Source organism: Sus scrofa, chromosome 10 (assembly GCF_000003025.6).
Source record: "Sus scrofa isolate TJ Tabasco breed Duroc chromosome 10, Sscrofa11.1, whole genome shotgun sequence".
In the NCBI taxonomy this organism is placed as follows: domain Eukaryota; kingdom Metazoa; phylum Chordata; class Mammalia; order Artiodactyla; family Suidae; genus Sus; species Sus scrofa.
The window spans coordinates 8805913-8818844 of record NC_010452.4 but is presented as its reverse complement, the minus strand read 5'-3'; the positions used below and the strand labels follow the sequence as shown (position 1 = coordinate 8818844).

At 41.8% G+C, this 12932-nt stretch overlaps 1 protein-coding gene across 7 annotated transcripts in view; it reads left to right on the top strand.

The window, feature by feature from the left end:
- Positions 1 to 12932, top strand: part of LOC102164422 — a 410010-nt gene that overhangs the window by 127612 nt on the left and 269466 nt on the right. The window lies entirely within an intron of this gene.

The following is a 12932-nucleotide window of genomic DNA, read 5'->3' as shown; positions in this document are numbered from 1 at the left end:
TTGTCTACCATATAGTTTATAAATATTGCATCCCTCGTAAATTATGTATAGTGCTTTTATTATAGAGAGAATTTTATTTAATTTCTCAAAAGTATTGTTTTCCTTTGTGGTTTTTGCTTTATGACTAGAAGGCCCTTTTCTACAAGGTGTCAGTTCTTTTCTTTTTTTTTTTTTAATGGCTTCATTTTAAAACTAACCCAACCCACTGTTATTAAACCCAATGTTTAATAACATTGTTTCAAGAGCTTTAATTTTTTTGCCTCCAATAATGTATTTTATGCAGTTGAATTTTTAGATGTCCAAGCTCACCAATCTGCACATGTCCTGATTTGCAGACTCCATGCAGGAATATCTTTTTATTGGCTCTGAATTCAAAAGAGGGAAACCCTAAAAAATATCAGTGCATCCCCACTTGACTTCCTCCTTGCCTGGAGTCACTTCACAGAAGCCTGGAGAAATAAAGCTGACTTTTTCAAATAGTTTTTCTCAAAGGGTGTGAAGAAAGTGTTTAACTCTGAATGACATGAAGAAAGCTTTCTAGAAATACTCTCTGGATAGTTTCTCTTTGCCCCAAAATTTCATACTCATAGTGGCAGCTAAAAATAGCTACCACAATTGTTCTCATTCAAATAATCCTTCTACTCACTATGTAACCTATCCCTGCTCCTCTGAGTCCAGGCACTGGAGAATCAAATTTCCACTCTGCCTCTCACTCTCACCAGCTATCTGGAGAATTAGTCTGCTATCCAGATTTCAGCATGACAAAGAGCTCGAAAATTGACCTAGCAGTCCGGAATCCTTTCCTTTTAGAAAGTAGATAGAAAGTCCCAGTTTCTGATCCTGCACACACGAAGCTTGGAAGTTGCCACTCTGTCCTGACAAGTAAAAAGCTAAAGAGGCTGAAAAAGCAACGACTCTTCTTGGATCCATAAGAGAGGGGTGGATGTGGAGTTAACTACTACCCCCAAGGCTGCAGAGATGGATGAATAAATACAGGGCATCCAGGCTTTCCAGACAGAGACTCAAGCAGAAACTACTGCAGGAATCAAAAACCTGAGTGGTAACTGATGGATTGCTGGAGGCTCAACTTGGACAACCCCAAGTTAAAAACTCCAGGGAGGAAGTTCTGCTGAGGCACAATGGCAACCGCAGCATTTCTGGAGCACCAGGTTGGATCCCCAGCCCTGTGCAGTGGGTTAAAGGATTTGGCATTGCTGCAGCTGCAGCGTAGGTTGCAACTGCATCTACTGAGGCCCAGCCCAGGGACTCCATGTGCCCAGGAACTGATGCCTAGCCCAGGCCACGGGGGTGGGGTGGGGGTGGAGTGGGGATGAGGGTGTTTTGCCAAAAAATAAAATAAGCTAAAATCCAGGGAGGTCCGGTAGAGAAGAGCACACACAGGATTGTTAGATTTACCTCCTGAAGCTCCACCAGATTCCCACAGTAAATACCAGAGGAAAATCTCCAAGCACTTCCTGCAGGGGGAGGAAAAGAACCCTTTTGAAACAAACCAGAGGCTGCCCTCAGGGGACACTGGTTAACCCTGTTGGGTTATTAGTACCGGAGCCTAACTCACCTGGGGGAAGGGAAATAACCCATCTCCAGCCCACTCTCGCCATCTCGTGCCCATCAAGGGAGGAGAAAAAATTGAGCAACTCTTGTGCAGTTCCCAGACCAGAGGCACAGACTTACTAGAGACTCAGATCTGATTGGTGTAGACCTCTAGAACTGCTTCCTTCTCACCTGATCATGACAGGTACTTAATACCACCCTATTTATAGCTGTCCTTTTACCCGGTACCTTAGGTCTGGCTATCAAGAAGAAATCACAATGCATCTCAAAAAGCAGAAAACACAATTTAAGGAGGCAAAGCAAGCGTAGAACTAGGCGTGGCATAGATGATGGAATTATCAGATGAGGAATTTAAAGTAACTATGATTAATATGCTGATAACGTAGACAGCAGGCAGGAACAGGTGGGCAGGAGTTCCTGTTGTGGCTCAGTGGGTTAAGAACCTACCTGGTATCCGTGAGGATGTGGTTCAGTCCCTGGAGTTTCTTAGTGGGTTAAGGATCCGGCATTGCCACAAGCTGCAGTGCAGGTCACAGATGCAGCTCAGATCCTGCACTGCTGTGGCCGTGGTGTAGGCTGGCAGCTGCAGCTCCAATTTGACTCCCAGCCTGGGAACTTCCGTGTGACCCTAAAAAGACAAACAACAACAACAACAGAAGGGCAATGTAAGCAGAGAGAAGAGAAATCCTCAGAAAGAAAAGGGAGGGGGATGTTGAGAAGCAGGAAATCTGCAGATAGCAATTTAGTAGTAATGTCTGCTGCCATCACAAAGGAAAGTTGCTGTTCCTACACAGCAGGTGATGGCGCTTTAATGCCTTTGATGAGCAATGCTAACACTCATAAACTCTGCATATTAAATTATTAAATAAAGCCTCTTTAATTCTGCTTCTTGTACAATGTTGCTCATTACTCTACTCCCAAAGGGAGACTTTGATGATAAATTTATTCATGTGATTTATAAGCTTTTCTGAGTTTGTTGCATTTGGAAGTGAGTTTACGGATGGCCAAGCCCCAGCTAACTCACGTAGCACCTTTGATCAAATTTTGAAAAAATTTCGCCTCATATAGGTGGATGCCAGGTGAATTCCTGAGTGCGTGTGTTGAGTACAGCAGTGAGATTTGAGTCTCCAGGCCAGGTTCCCTTATTCAGGGCACACCCTAAACAGTTGCTCAGTGGCAAGGCTCTTGATGCCTCCTATTTTTTTTTTTTTTTTTTTGTCTTTTTGTCTTTTTTTTGTTGTTGTTGTTGTTGCTATTTCTTGGGCCGCTCCCGCAGCATATGGAGGTCCCAGGCTAGGGGTTGAATCGGAGCTGTAGCCTCCGGCCTACACCAGAGCCACAGCAACACGGGATCCGAGCCACGTCTGCAACCTACACCACAGCTCATGGCAACGCCGGATCCTTAACCCACTGAGCAAGGGCAGGGACCGAACCTGCAACCTCATGGTTCCTAGTTGGATTCGTTAACCACTGCGCCACGACGGGAACTCCTTGATGCCTCCTATTTATGTGTAGAACATGAAGTTGAAAAGTGGCAGCGTGGTGGGCAACCACTGAATTTATGAAGCCACCATGCTAATTTCTTGAGCTGGATGAAGCATGGTTCTGATCAAAATTTGGGGTGTTCTTTTTTATTGAAGGAGAGTTGATTTACAAAGTTGTGTTAGTTTTAGATATACAGTAAGGTGATGGAATTCATATATATAATATATATATATATATACACACACACGTAACTTTTTCAGAATCGCCTCCATTTTAGATTATTATATAAGATATAGAATATAGTTCCCTGTGCTGTTGTTAATTATCTGTTTTGTGTAGAGTAGTGTGTCTCTGTTAATCCCAAACTCCTAATTTATCCCTATCCCCCTCTCCCTTTGGTAGCCATAAGATTATTTTTTAGGTCTGTGAGTCTGTTTCTCAGATAAGTTCATTTGTACAACTGTTTTAGATTCCACATATAAGTGACATCATATAATATTTGTCTTTCTCTGACTCACTTCACTTAGTATGTTAATCTCTAGGTCCATCCATGTTGCTACAAATGGCATTATTTCCTTTTTAATGGCTGAGTAATATTCCATTATATATGGGCACCACTTCTTCTTTTTTAATTTTAATGATTGTTTTATTTTTTTCCACTATAGCTGATTTGCAGTGTTCTGTCAATTTTCTACTGTACAGCAAGGTGATCCAATCACACATACATATATACATTCATGTACCACATGTTCTTAAATCCTTTCCTCTGTTAATGGACACATAGGTTGCTTCCAGGTCTTAGCTATTGTAAATATTGCTGCTGTGAACATTGGGGTGCATGTATCTTTTCTAATTAGGGTTTTCTTCTTTTCTGGATATATGCCCAGGAGTGGGATTGCTGGATCATATGATGACTCTATTTCTACTTTTCTAAGGAAGCTCCATACTGTCCTCCATAGTGGCGGCACCAGTTTACATTCCCACCAACAGCGTAGGAGGGTTTCTTTTTATCCGCACTGTCTCCAGCGCTTATTATTAGTAATAATAATTTTGATGATGTCCATTATGACTGGTGTGAGGTGATTCCTCACTGTCGTTTGGATCTGCATTTCGCTAATAATTACTGGTGTTGAGTATCTTTTCATGTCCCTGTTAGCCATCTACACATCTTCCGAAATAGAAGGCTGATGCTTCGAATGAATTAAATTATCATTTAAAAGAAACAAGCTATGCCACTTGGGTCCTCCTCTTCTTCAAACACATAATTTTTTTTAAAAAGAAGTTTCTGGTTAATGTAGTATAACTTTTGTTTTATTTCACCTATAGCAAAACAATTTTTGATAAGCTTTTATATTGGGAGACTGAAAAAGTCTATATTTTTAATCAGCACTCTGTGAAATACAGCTCTATTCATATTTAAAAGTACAGGAAGAAAGGCAATAAAAATATCATATGCTCACTCTCTAAGGGATATGCCTCGAGCACTGTGTTTATACAAGTATCTGGGGAGAGGACGCTCCTAAGACTGATGGAAAAAACCGACTAACCTGGTGCCCAGGGTCTGTCTACTGAGTTCCCTTCATTTAGCATGAATTTCCTTGAGGCCTGATTGCTACCATCTATCTTTGGTTTGCGATTTACTAGACTTTGTTTTTCAGAACCATGTAGTCCAAACACTTGGTAAGTCCTTGTGGAAACACGAAACTGTCCATCCTCCAATCTCCTAATCCTTATCTATGGATTTGTTGATGGGACAGAAAAAAACATGGAGTCAGGTGGGCCAGACACAAAAGAGAAGTGCGGGGCCCAGGCCACCTGGGCACTTTGCGGGGGATCTGGCCGTGGAAGGCACTGCGCGTTTGATGAACTCAGTCGTGGTGAGCCAGCTCAAGGGCTTTCTTGCTTGATCATGGTAGGACTCAGTGGGCTTACGTGCCCCCAGATGATGAGAGCCACGCCGGTGCCTCTGACCAAGGGGACCTCCCCCTACGCCTCCCTTTTGGTCCTAACCTTCCCCTGCTCATCAGCGTGTTCGTGGCTGTCTGCAGGTCCTCTTAGGTAACGCACAGGTCCTTGAACCCTGGCTGATGTCTATGGCGGAACTACTGGTTAGCAGTGCCTGATGAGTTCCGTTCCCTACTCCTCGGTAAGGATGAAGTCATCCTCATGCAAGGTAGAAGGGACTCTTCCAAACTTGTCGTTGCACGCGATTATGTTTCATAAGCTTTCTGTGCTCAAGGCCTTTATATCAAGATAATCATTGATCGGCCCGTGTTCCCCTCGTCCTCAGGTTGGTTGTCTTTGAGAGGGTTTGCATCAGATTCACTTTTTGGAAAGGTATTGTGTTTGAGTATCTGTGCTAGTTGAGACAGTCACACAGAAACAGAGATCAGAGGATAACTTAGTAGAAGAATATTGACCTCAGTATAAGAGGACATGACTTCTGAATCTGGCTGACCCTGTACCGTGAGAAAGACCTTTGATTTCTCTCTTTCCGTTGCTTCATGTATAAAGGGAGGAAAAGAATGCTTGCCTTACCCACTTCAGAGGCTTGTTCTTAGAACCTTAAATGTGAAAGTACTTTTGCAAACTATAAAGCCCTCTTGAAATGCATGGTTTTCTTATTAGGAGGCCCTGCGACCTCCCTACCTGAGGGAGCCTTTAACAGAACCTCCCTGCCCCCACCCATCACGGGCACTTCTGCTGCTCTGTTTAGAGAAACGCAATTTATGGCGGCACAGATACAGACCCGGATCACGGGGTCACTGCTGTGTTTCCATTACAAACACTCCGACTTCAGGCTTCAGCCCTTTCCGCATGCTGAACTTCATCGGAGTCCCATGTGTTGAGAGCCTTCTGGAAGAGACCCAACAATTACAGAGACGCACACCACACAGCCTTGGCCTGAGTGTAATTTCAGCCTGAACTTCCTGGGGATTGTTACGGGGTCCCATCCTGCAGTCTTTCAACATGAGAAATTCTCTTGGGCATGGAAGGTTTGGAAATTCTCCAAGATTGACGAGTACCGCTTCTAGGATTGAACATCAGGGAGGACCCTTTAGCCAGAATGGACCTTAAATCTCCTTTCATGAGCCTGCTGCTTTGCTGTGTCTGTGTGGCCTTCTACTTAAAATGAATAAGCAAAGATATTGTTTGAAGGACAGTGGTTTCTTTGCTCCTGGGAATGATTTTGCCCTTGCCCCCTGTCTGCCCTGCCCCCCCCCCCCAGTGCTGGTTGATGGTAGTTGAATAAATGGATCCAAATGGATTTTGCAGAAATCGTCAAAGAGCCATGACAGCACGGCCTCTTCTGTACAGTAAGTACAGTATAAGTAGCTGCCATTTAGAGAGGACAAGACCCCACGTCAATTACTGATGCTTTAGCTCCTCCTTGGTCAGCCAGCCACAGCTGCGCAGTGTAATCTAGCACCCAGCACGGGCCCATGGAGAATGTGGGGCACACCTTACACAGTAATCTGCCAAATGCAAGCGTTAGCCCTGGTGTGGAATGAATAATGGAAGTGGGATCTCATCTGCCAGTCAGGTTGCCATGAACCTGTGCCTTTTGTCACAGCCTTGTCCAGTGTCTCCAAGTGGAGATTTTGCCCGTGAGTTCAGAGTAGACATGCAGGGACCCAGGGAAAGGCTGGCAATGAAACCGAGATCAGTGCTGTTTGTTTCTTCTCCTGTGGTGACCCTAGAGCTGCCCTTATACTGACAGACGGCTTGGAGGAGCCGTGCTGGGGTCCTCGTCCATCCTCTGCATATTGGTACCCTGCATCTTTTCAAGATGCTGACTGCAGATAGTGATGTGTCTCTGCCTACCACAGGTACTTTCCTTTTCTTTTCTTTTTCTTTCTTTATTTTATAAAATCAGGTTCTCCTTTAAAAAAGCAGTAAGTCAATAATTCCTATGGGAAAAGGAAGCAATTACATTAAACAAAATCTGCAAAAAAAAACACACCTGACCCTGAATTAGGGGTTCTTCAGGAGACCTCTGTTCGGGCAGGGGTGGGTGGGTAACTCGATTCCATAGGCCAAAGTTTGGCAAAATTTCTGTGTAGGACCAGGGCCAGATGGCAACTGTTTTTGGCTTTGTGGTCCATAAAGCTTCTGCCACAGAGGCTTAACTCTTCACTATAGCCCAAAGGCAAAATAAACAATACTTAAATAAATTGGCATGGCTCGATCCCAATAAAACTTTGTTTACAAAAATAGACAGTGAGCCAGATTTGCCCCACAAAACTTTGGTTCATGGATTTCTGTTTAGGTCGCTGTGCATTTTCTGTTTAGGTCACATACGTGAAGAGTAAAAAATTCAGCAGATGACCATTAGTGCCTGTTATGTGCTGTTGTAGATACAAAACTGAGATAAGACCCTGTTTCTTGCACTTGCGTTACCCTGTTCTGGCATCCAGCAGGGTGGGATCTGGTCTCTGTCTATCAGTGTCTTACTCCGCATGCTTTTGCCTTTCATCACGCCCCCCTCCCATGTTTTTCTCCCACTCCAACCACCCGATGGACCTTGAGAGCAGAAAATGGTCCTTTTATCCCTAAAACAGACAACAGGTTCACATCTAGCTTCAGCTCACACTGTGTGAGAGGCACTCTCCCATGCCTTATCTTTAATCAGCAAAACAATCCAGTGAAATAAGTGCCATTACTCCCCCTTCACAGATGAGACAATATAGGCTCGGAAAAATTAAGTCACATTCCCCGTGGATTCTGCACTAGTTGGTGGTGGGAGCTAGAGTCCAACCCAGACCACAAGAACATGACCACAGATGTCCTACATGACAGGCTTCCTTTGAAAATAAATAGTTTATTTTGAACAAGAAGAGAAAAGATAGGAAACATCTTCAGTCCAAATGAGGGAGCTGGGAAGAGAGTGGCTGGGTATCCAAGACCACTCTGAGGGTGGGGTTTTGTTTTGTTTTGTTTTGTTTTAACATTAACATTGTGGCCATGTGCTGGAAAGGACATACATTCTTCATTCTTTTTTCATTACTTGAAAACTGTTGCAACCATTATGCAAAACCAATAAAGGAAAAACTTTAAAAAAAAAAAAATGTCACTTGGCAGGCATTGCCCAGCTGAGGAATAGAACGGGTCTCACGGGAGAACAATATGCATTTTGTAAAATTTCTTAAGAGACAATTTATGGTTTTGAGAAAACAAAACAGGAAATTGAATTAAAAGGAGAAACATATTTAAATAATGCTCAAGTAATGACATAACCAGCTAAAGTCCAACAATCACAACCCAGAGTCAGGCATTGTCAGCTGCAAGAATTTTCTGGCCTTGGTTGGTAGTGTCCAAAGTGAAGAGAGATGTTTTTATTATTGGTACAGCATCACAACTTTGGAATAGATGAAAACTAATTTCTTAAATTGGAAATTTGGCCCTGAATACAAAGCTCCTGGCATATCTTTACTGGAAACAGAAATATGACCTTCCTCCTTATGTCATGAATTTTAGTTTCTGTTTCTGGGTTGGCAGATTTTGACCCTGGAATGAATTTAGGGTATGTCAAGTGGATGCTCTTTTTTTCTATTACCCCATGCCCAGTACCCCTTGGGGAGTAAGAAATTTTTAAACATTCATTACAAGAAAGCAGGGTTTCTATAAGGAAGAAAGAAAATTAAGAAGCATTATCTACCATCGGCAGCAAATAGACACACGGTGTTTTGTTGTTGTTGTTGCATCAAATTAAAAAAAGCTTCAAGAAAAGAAAGTTGATTCCCAATTTAAACCAGTATACTCATCTACAACCTTCTTCTATTAATTGCGTTTGTTTTTCCCAAGATCCTTGAAAGGCAGGAGGTAAAGGAGAGAAACTGTGGACACTTAAGTAAGTTTAAATTCTAGATCTTTCTCTAAACAGTTCTCAAAGAGGGTCCTTTTTCTTCACTAGCTGTAAAATAATACTGTCATATATGAAGACGAAGATTTTTACACACTTCACATTTTCTTTTCTGTATCCCACAATATAATCGTATGAGTTAGATTAGAGTATAGCCTCTATTTTACAGTTGGAATGTGAATACTTTATATATATGTATATAGTCATAGGCAGGTCCTTAACTACTATCCTAATCTGCTTCAAATGGGGATCAAAAACCTGGGCTGTCATTTAAGTGTGATGACAATGGAACTCACCGAGTCTCAGAAGAAAAAAATAATGACGTGCTGGATTCTATTCTTCGTGGTCACGAAGTCATGAGGTTGGGTTTATAAACACCTGTACCTTTTCTCAGTCTGTCTGAAAGGCACACATCTTTGTAGTGCTTGGCCAGGTCCAGCAGTTTAGCCAAACGCAGCTAATCACATCACGTGGTCATTGAGCTCTCCAGGAAGTCCCCTAAACTCTCTTCTCTGGCAGAGATAAAATCACTTAGAGCAAGAGCTCTGTTTCTGTACCCTAGCTCCTGGCACATACTGTATCATAAGAAAAAGTGTCAGCTAAGAAAATCGGGAAGATGAGCAGAAATTAAACATGGCTTACTTTATTTTTACAAAGGCTTATGTGGCATGGTAGAATATCGGCAAGGTGGCAGGTGTAATTCCTCCCTGTGTAGGCATGCCACATCACTTGCCTTGATCAACAGAAGTGATGGTGTGTGAACTCAAGCCTCAGGAGGTCTTGCAACTTCTCTTCTTATACTTGGGAACCTACCCACGAGCCCAGACTATCCTGGTGGAGACCAGTCCTCGACTGTTACCACCCATCTCCAGAGATGTCAGTGAGACTGACTTAGCCCTTAACACCCTGACGTGGTCACTGACTGTAGCTTCACACATGACTCTAGGTAACAGAAGCAGAAGAACTGCCTGGCTGAGCCCAGCCCAGATGGCTGGAACCCTGAGTAGTGTGCAAAGAAAATGGTCACTCCTGTAATTTGCTAAGTTTGGGGGTTGTTTTTTATCTAGCACTAGATAACTGATACCTCTGAGCTTTGGAAAGCTCAGTGTTTTCATCTGTCACACCCTTATAGTGAATAAAAACAGACAATTTAATAAGAAACCAACTAAACAACACCCATTTGAACATGGGTTCTTAGAGCTGAACACATCTCCATCACATGAGGGAGGTTCTTCAGGAGTAATCAGCAGAGACACTCTGTTCTTATTTTGTTTCTTTTTCTTAGAGGAGTCAGTGATATGAAACCATATTTGCAGGTCAACCGACGGTCATTTCTTCACAGACTGAGGACATGTGTTTTGTTAGATCTGTGTTTTATATTATTTGATAATACATTAAGTGAAAAGAAATCTACTGATACTGTTTTTCTTTGGAATTTGATTTACAACAATAATAGTTCCACGATAATAAACTTGGGTTTGAGGAGTGGTCATTAGGGTAGAGTGAAAACAAAGTAAAACTATGGGAGAAAAAGTCCCTCTGCCCATTAATGTATGGAGAGCTTAGACCACTGAGGAGTGTGTGAGTCTAGGAGGAGAGAAGTTGGAACTAACTTCATATTGACCTGGTGAAGGAAGAGGTCATGAGTAGTAACCAAACCCTGGAAGGCAGAGGGTCTTGTCTAGGGGGAAAAAGGGGTCCCACCTTTTACAAGGCTTATAGTTTTCCTCAGCCAGACTGCTGAGCATCAGATAATCACTCTCTTATTATAAAATCGTTGCCAACTTAATATTAAATATAGTGCAATTACTGTATACTTGGCAGTGAGAGAAGCACTTGATACACATTGTCTCAATGTCACAGCAATTTTCTGATGGGGGAAGTATGGTGGCTATTTTGTAGATAAGGAAACTGAGGCTAAGGAAGATTGAGTAACTTGCTACAGGTGAGTAAGGAATTGGTTGAGGATCCAGACCCAAGATGTCTCAGCCCAGAATACCCTCACTTCGAAATAACACTAGATTGTTATATTCCTAGAGACAGGTGTGTGGTGAAAGACCCTGGGGGAGAAAAACACCTAAAGAGCCACGACATCCATTCTTTATAGAATCGCAGGGCATTTTACCTAAAAGCTATTTTACCCATATCCTTATCATTCATGCCACCTAAATCATCTCAGATGAACGTGTAACTTCTCATGAGGAAGACACTAATTCTTCTGTACTTTTTTTTTTTTTTTCAAATTAGGAAGGGGAAGACTTCCCTGAAAAACCTTTTTTTTTTTTTCTTTCCCTTCCTAAACCAAAACAATTATTATTTGCAGTTAGGATTTGCCATTGTGTAGAAATATTTTTTGTTCATTGTGTAGACTATAATCAAGATTGAAACAAATTCAAAAATCTGTCCCAAGGATATTACTGAAAAGTACCAACAGATTTAAATTCTCTAATAATGCTGTACTACCCTTAGCTATGTTTTCTACTTCCAGTAAAATTGGGAAGATTCTATATCTGAGAAAGCATATTCAGAAAATAAACCCCCTTCCTCAACTATCTCCACTAAATATCTCTGTATTATACCAGATGTGCATAATTCTTTTTGTAATTTGACTGCAAGTCACAGTATTCAATTATGAACCTCTGGAATATAGAAGCACATAAATATGGATTGTTACAGATGGCAGACGAAATGAACTGAGTGGAAAAGCTTTCCAAACCTCTGTTTATGCAACACCAAACAAAGTTTTGATATCAAATCAATTTAGGGTTTATAAATGAAGGTGAAATTTGGGTAGTGTTGAGAGGTTTGCATTTCTTTTCTTTTTTTTTTTCCACAAAGACAGGAAAGGATTCCAATCCAAAAACTATTAATTGAAGTGCTTGTACCCCATAATTGAGATGCTGATGCTCCAACTGGAAGCAAATCTCTGTTGTAAGAGATCCTACGCTGTAGGAGGAGTAGGATCTATGCTATTAATTAACTGGTTTAGGATGCCCTTGTAACAAGCCTTTGGCATCTACTGTCATTTTTCTTTTCAATCGTTCTCTTGGTACAAATACAGACACCTAGGGATCGGAAGAAAGGATGGAATATGCAACTGGGGGCGATTGGAAAAGCTTGCATCCTGTGATGAAGTAACATCTCTAGAACTGAAATGAACCAGACAGCCACTCATGCTGTGACCACTTCCAGTTGTCTTAATATAATGAGATCATCGCAAAGGGGGCTTTCAGTACCAGGTACACTTGACAACCCTGCCTTTGCAGAACTGGCCAACCCAGCTCCTCAGCTTCCCAGTTACTGTCCCAGCCGCCTTTTCAATGATCATTCTCTCAGGTTTTGCTTCAGTTGGCATCATCTGTGATCATGATAAATGCAACAGTTAATATTCTTATCAGATAGGAGAAGCTGTTTTGGGAAAATCTTTCATATGTATATATATGTGTGTGTATATATATGTGTGTGTGTGTGTATATATATATATATATTTTTTTTTTTACTCTTTGGTGGTTGTTGGTAAGGTAGGAAGCACAAGATGCAGTCTGAAACTGCACTCTGTCTGTTCCAGGTGGCTAGGGTGTGAAACCTTGGGAGAAAGAAGATGAAAGTATGAGACGACGGGTGTTCTGGGCCGTGTGGATGCTGAAATGTACAGAACACATTGTTTACAGCATCTCTGGGCCGTGAATCAGCCATGATTACAGCTGGCTGGGGCAGAGCTGAAAAGGCAACGGCATCAAAACCCAGCTCATTAAAAAAAAAAAAAAAAATTCTTTTCACTGCCTGTGGACAAAATTACTGACTGGCATGCTAAACCTATTAAATATGTATTTTGCAAATTTCGAAATGAGGAAAAATGCTATGTAAAAAAAAATTTTTACAGATGCCGAATGATTGTAAATGTGGTTAAAGATGTGGGCCTCACTCCAACTTTGTTCTTTCGTGGGTTGCTATTAGCTTACATTTGAAATCTCTGTTGGCCACGTATCCCGCATTGTTCTTCCAAATGTAA